The sequence below is a fragment of the Canis lupus genome, chromosome 8, assembly GCF_003254725.2.
Source record: "Canis lupus dingo isolate Sandy chromosome 8, ASM325472v2, whole genome shotgun sequence".
In the NCBI taxonomy this organism is placed as follows: Eukaryota; Metazoa; Chordata; class Mammalia; order Carnivora; family Canidae; genus Canis; species Canis lupus.
Genome location: NC_064250.1, coordinates 53,863,201 through 53,869,818, shown reverse-complemented (window position 1 = coordinate 53,869,818; position 6,618 = coordinate 53,863,201). Strand labels below are relative to the sequence as shown.

Below are 6,618 nucleotides of genomic sequence, written 5' to 3'. Positions count from 1 at the left end.
ACCAAAGCTGTTCTTCCTGATTTCAATTTTTAAGAGCTTCTATCACCGTGGATGGTCCTACCTGATTTGTCTACAAATTTAGGATAAAATGTCTGGATTTTATTTATTTAGGATGTCTCCCACATCCACTTTCCTGAAATAGCTGAACTGGTGAACAAGATCAACAGAGCCAGGAGAGGAGTGTGTGCTCGTGCAGCGTCCATACCCAGCTTTGTTCAATTCCTTGCCCATCCCCGCATTAAGCCTGGCCCACCTCTTGTGCATCCCTCCATATTTTCCCTCCACAGCAATTCTTATCATTGATTTTTCGCAGCAGTTGTTCGATCTTGGTCTCCCTGTTAGTAAATTTGAGGAAGACAGACATGCGTCCTGTCTTACCAGCCTGTGCCCTGAGCCTGGCCTGATGCCGAACACACAAATCAATTGGGCTAATGTTTGCATTTGTGGATGGACTTTAAAATAACATTATAAAAATCTGTTAAGATCCAGAGTCAGCTCTTGAGAAAACCTGCTTCAATGCAGATGTACTTGAAGGGTTTATTACTTGGGTGATTTCTCCACTTGGACTAAGAGTCCCCTGCACCCCCCCCACCCATCCCCATCCCCCTGCTCTCTTCTCCCCCACTGCCACACAGGGAGGAGGAACCCCTGCTAGGAAACGGCTGTTAGGGGAGGGAGAGCAAGTGGGTGCTTTCACGGCCTGTGGAGGCCCCACCAGGGGCAGCTGCTCTCCAGACACAGGGTGGGAGGAGGCCACATGGAAGGTGGCCCCCCGAAGTGAGGGAGCCCTTTGCGAGTTGAGAAGCAGGAAGCATTAATACAGAAGCCACACCGCTTCTCGGACGGTGGACAGTAACTTGTGCTGGGTTAGAGCGCAGCTGCTCCAAGCCCCTTCTGGGGTTGTTTAATTGCCATTCTGGGGACCCCTGGGTGGCTCGGCGGTTGAGCACCTGCCTTGGGCTCAGGGCGTGATCCTGGAGTCCTGGGATCGAGTCCTGCTCAGGCTCCCTGCATGGAGGCTGCTTCTCCCCCTGCCTGCGTCTCTATCTTCCTAATATCTTTTCAATTCCTTGAACCAGTCAGATTTACTGTAGCTCCCTAGAGCTAAGGCACTAATCCCTCTCAGGCCTTTTTTTTTTTTTTTTTTTTAGTGTAATTTTCACAGGAGGTTTTATTATTGTTTCTATGTTGGTCCTAAGTATTTTTGCAAATGCACAGAGAAAATAAAACTAAACTCCTTGTCTAAATAAATAGATAGATAAATAAATAAATAAATAAATAAATAAATAAATAAATCTCTTTTTTTTAGAAAATTGCTCTTCTGTGGCTCTCATAGCTAACCATTTAAAAACCTGAAGATTTTCCTCGCAAAATTACGACTTTGTAGTTACCACTAGAGGGCGCCAAAGGGCTACATCTGAGGAAAGGGAGAGGAAGGGGAAAAAAAATTAAGTTTTTTTCTGGGTTTAGGAGAAATTGGAGAGGCTTATCCTCCTCGGCTTCTCCCAACAGAATCCTTGTAACTGCTGGAAGCACCGCAGAACTTTAATCACCACACCTGACCAGCATTGTGAGTTATGACATGTTCACAGTTTTCTTTTTCTTTTTTTTTTTAATATTTTATTTATTTATTCATGAGAGACACAGAGAGAGAGAGGGAGAGACACAGGCAGAGGGAGAAGCAGGCCCCACGCAGGCAGCCCGACGTGGGACTCCATCCTGGGTCTCCAGGATCACGCCCCGAGCCAAAGGCAGGAGTTTAACCCTGAGCCACCCGGGTGTCCCTTCACAGAGCTTTCTTGCTTGTATCACTGACACAAGGCCGCTGTGGCAGGTTCAGTGGTGGCTCCCAAAAAGACATTTTCATGTCTTAACCCTGGCACCTGTGAAAGTGGCCTTTTTTTTTTTTTTTAAAGTTAAGGATCTCCAGATGAGATATTCTGGATTATCAGAGCAAGCCCGAAATTCCATGACAGGTGTCCTTTTGAGACTTGACACAACCCGAAGAGGGGAAGACAGGAGAGAGCCTGGGTGAGGACAAAGCAGAGATTGGAGGGATGCAGACACAAGCCAGCAAGTGCCCAGAGCCATCAAAAGCTAGAAGAGGCCAAGGAACAATTCTCCCCTAGGGCCTTGCGGGGAGCCTGGCCCTGCTGACACCTTGATTTTGGACCTCTGGGCTCCAGAACTCTCAGACAATAAATTTCTGCTGTTTTTTTGTTTTGTTTTGTTTTGTTTTGTTTTTTAAGATTTTATTTATTTACTCATGAGAGACACAGAGAGAGAGGCAGAGACATAGGCAGAGAGAGAAGCAGGCTCCTTGCGGGGCCCAATGTCGGACCGGATCCCAGGACCTGGAGATCAGGACTTGAGCCGAGGGCAGATGCTCAACCCCTGAGCCACCCAGGTGCCCCACATTTCTACTGTTGTAAGCCACCATGTTTGTAGTAACTTGTAACAGTCCAGAGAAACAAATAGTCACCCCACACCACGTATTCCATGTAGGAGTGACCTGGTCCCTCCTACATGGGGCAAAATTTTGTGGTTGTTGGGGAAGGGAGAATGTAAAAAAAAGTGTCAGATATTACAATGAATTGTCACCCTCCACAGGAGCACAGCACATACACCGATACACAGGGTGTGTGTCGCATTAAGATTTTCATGGGGAGCTGGGAGGGAGACAATTAGGAAAAAAATACTCTTTAAAAAGCTCCAACAAGGAATGATAGTTTTTGAAAAGTTGAAAATCACTGCCCTACCCCGATGCTGCACATACATCAGCACTACTTTTACGTGTGGGGATGACGCCTGGAAAAATTAAAATGTCACAAAAACAAAAAGAAAGTAAAAAACAAAAACAAAAACCCTAGAACCTATGAGGCATTTTAGACTCTTTTCTAGCCCCGTAAGTACACATAACGTACGTGTTAGGCACACAATAAAACACTGAAAAATCAAGCTCACTGCCCTTAATAGAGACACAGTCCCAGAAGGGACAGACCAGGCCGCACTGCCAACCCAGGGGCTCAGGGGCTTGAGGGAGGTGCGGCCCCGCCCCTCCTGCCTGGGGGAGGGGATGAGGGAGGTGAGGCCCCGCCCCTCCTGCCTGGGGGAGGGGATGAGGGAGGTGCGGCCCCGCCCCTCCTGCCTGGGGGAGGGGATGAGGCAGGTGAGGCCCCGCCCCTCCTGCCTGGGGGAGGGGATGAGGGAGGTGCGGCCCCGCCCCTCCTGACTGGGGGAGGGGATGAGGCAGGTGAGGCCCCGCCCCTCCTGCCTGGGGTAGGGGATGATGGAGGTGAGGCCCCGCCCCTCCTGCCTGGGGGAGGGGATGAGGGAGGTGAGGTCCCGCCCCTCCTGGCCTGGGGGAGGGGATGAGGGAGGTGAGGCCCCGCCCATCCTGGCTGGGGGAGGGGATGAGGGAGGTGAGGCCCCGCCCCTCCTGGCTGGGGGAGGGGATGAGGCAGGTGAGGCCCCGCCCCTCCTGCCTGGGGGAGGGAGGTGGTAACCAGGTGACCCGCCCTGATAGAGGAGCTGGAGCCTAGAGGACACGTCGGAGTCGGCCAGGAAGGGGAGGCGGGAGCTGGAGGCCGAGGGGACACCCCCCACCTGAAACCAGACGCTTCCTCTGTGCTCCGTCACCTCCTCCACCCTCTTCACTCCTGCTTTTAACCACGCGGGGTAAGGTCTTCCCGTCGTGCCATTCAGCATCCCCCTGCCGTCTCGGCTCCCCCACGTCCCCGAGTACCAGGCTAATCTTCCTCCCACGGTTTGCCGCCAACACGCCTTTCCTCTGCTCCAGAACCCTCCAGAGCTCGCCCGCGCAGGGCCCGCCCTCCCCGCGCCTGCCGCCTGACCGCCCACGACCCCGCCCTTACTCCACCGTCTACCCGTCCTGTGTTTTCACACACACGGTCACACCGCAGGTAAAAATATGATCACACGGACACCCTTTCTGTGACTCCAGCGCCCCCCTCCGCCCCGCCCCAGGGAGAACCCTACACCCATCCCAAATTCCTTCGCTCAGATTCTCCAAGGGGGTGAGGTCCTTGCCTTGGGGGAAGAGACCATTGAAGTTTCATTGTCCCAGGGTCTGCGAAGCTTTTCCAGTGTGTGTGTGTGTGTGTGTGTGTGTGTGTGTGTGTGTGAGAGAGAGAGAGAGAGAGAGAGAGAGAGAGAGAGAGAGAGAGAGAGGGAGAGGGAGGCGGGGGGAGAGGGAGCTTCATTCCCAGGGCGCTTGCAGCCAGATGGGCAGTGCTTGCTTCCACCTGCATGATGGCAGGGGTTAGAGGTTCAGAGAGAGGGAGGAGGCACCCCAGAGATTGAGATTGGCAGAGACACTTGAGAATCCCAGAATCGCAAATCCAGAGAGGGTGAGTGACTCACCCAAGGTCACACACCCAGGGAGGCAGCTTTAGGAACCAGATCTCTTGTCCGGAGCGGACTCGGACGCGGCCTTAGAAGGTCCTGCTAACTAAGGCGGCGTCTCCTGTCTCCTCCAGTGAGGGATGGTGCTTCCGTGGGCTGGGGGCCCCTGCCCCAAAGTGCTCGGAGCCACTCCCCGTGGAAAATGGGGCCCTGGGCTCCCTAACACTCCCTGGCTCCCGAGCTGCTGGCCGTGCGCCCCCCACCCAAGGACATGTCCCCGAGTCAGCTCCTCCAGCCGGCGCACAGGGACACAGGCTAGGGGTCGGACCCCAGGCGGTACTTCAATTGGTCCCCTCATCATCCCTATCTAGTCCCTTGTCCCTGGTACTTGTCCTCCTGCTTTGACTGCTCTCCATGAGTCCTCTCCTGAGAAGCCCCCGAGCCAAGGCTGGATCCTCTGCAAATACAGCTTAGGTTCTCCAACCGAGGCCCCCGGGCCCTCGAGGGGCGCAGGAGGGTGTCCCTTCACCCTCACCCACAGTCATCGTTCCACCGTCCAGATTCACCAAGATGACCATCAGGGCTGTCTCCTTGTCCCTCCTGTGCCAGTGCGTGGTTTTTTGTTTTTTGTTTTTGTTTTTTTTTTAAACACTGAGACACAGAAGCAGGCACTTGGTGTGGGTTGTAAAACAATTTCAATCGAAAATACAACTGGAAGAAACAAAATGGGAAATCTCACGCATGTGCCCTCGGGAAGACAAAGCTTAGGGAGGAAGAGACAGATTTCCCCCAAGTGCCTGATTTACAGGAAAGTGATAGAATTGGAACTTTCTCAGATGAGAAGTTGATCAGAGTTTGTCCCATCTCAAGCCTGGGAAGTTTGACCAGAGGCGTGAGCAGGAGGTGACTAAGGGGGGGGCTGTCTTGAGCTGTGTGTGTGACTGGACTAGATTTGCCGGCTCAGGAAGCTTTCAAAGCTGGTCTCCAATTTTTTTTTTAAACAGACTTCAACTGAGCTCTCCCCTCTATTTCCTGCCCACGGACACAGCTACCCACCCCAAACCCCAATGCGCTCACCTACAGCTTGCCACAGTTTGCTTGTCCCGAATTGAGATTCTTCTGCTATTCCCAAATAAACTCATCTTTTTAAGCTTGCCTCAGTTTACCTCTTTGTACACAGGAAGTATCTGTCACTACAGTCAATTCAGAATGGGAGAGAATGTCTGCCATATAAGATGATCCCATTTTCCCAGTAGGAATCTTCAGAGCTTCTGTGTTGTTAGCTTGCATTTCTTCTGAGTGCTGGTGACCATCTCTGGGAGCCATATGCAGTTCTTTGCTCTTGTTCATCATGTCGTTTGCTCAATTTTCCAATTGGGATTGTTCATCCTTATTGATTTTTATGAGTTTTCCATCTATTTAGGAAATTAACCTCTTGCTGTGAAATGAATCGCAGTCTTTTTCCCACTTTGATATCTGTTGTTTGTGGCCATGGTGGTTCTGGTCATCAAACTTTTTGTTGTGGAGTCAAATGTACCAATCTTTTCCTTTATGGCTTTGGGGACTTGAGTGATTATTAGAAAACCTTTTTCTTCTTTTTAAATGTATATTTCCAATGAATAAAGACAGAACGTCTTAGAAAATATGAGCACTGATTAGGACTAGACCAAGACCCTTGGGCACCCTGGGTAGGCTAATCATTGACATAGATCAAGCTAATCTTCTTTAAATGTTTGTTCAAATTTATTTATAGAATAGGGTGGAAGGTGGAGAGGGCAAAGGTGGGAGCCAGGTCAGCCTTCCCCCCACCATCTTGAGCTGTCCAGTTCACACTGAATGTGCATAATTCATATGGGAAGTATGCTCTACGTCAACAGGACCCTCTTTCCTGGAAGGCAGCTGGTGGCCCCCAGGACTCCGGGACCAGGTACTATGGATGGGTGAGGGGTCCTGACCCTCTCTCCAGACATTCCTCAAGCAACCCTTCCAGCCCCATGGTAAGCCCTCCCTGAGAGGAATTCTTAGAAACACAGTGTGCTTCATCTGGTTGCATTTCACGGATGATTTTTAGCCTTTTGGTGACATTTTCTTGCCCCTTGGGACTTGAGGGATATGCCCCCCAGCCAACCCTCCAACCTGGTTGAATGGAAAGAATAGATGTAGGTCAGAAGCAGGAAGCCGATTCAGCCCAGGAGGGTCGGGCAAGGGTTGGCAATGGTCTGCGAGGAGGAAAATGAGTCTTACGGACTGAGA

General features: G+C 51.4%; 1 protein-coding gene across 3 annotated transcripts in view; it reads left to right on the top strand.

Annotated features, from left to right (window-relative positions):
* The first annotated feature begins 3,493 nt into the window (after positions 1 to 3,493).
* The window catches only part of STON2 (stonin 2), a 168,240-nt gene continuing 165,115 nt past the window's right edge, over positions 3,494 to 6,618 (top strand). For 2 of the 3 annotated variants that reach the window (XM_049113370.1, XM_049113369.1), the window contains exons 1-3: positions 3,494 to 3,678; positions 3,800 to 3,923; positions 6,243 to 6,362. The gene's annotated coding sequence lies outside the window, so the exon portion shown is untranslated. The remainder of the gene's footprint in view (positions 3,679 to 3,799; positions 3,924 to 6,242; positions 6,363 to 6,618) is intronic. The other variant, XM_049113371.1, reaches the window with a different exon arrangement.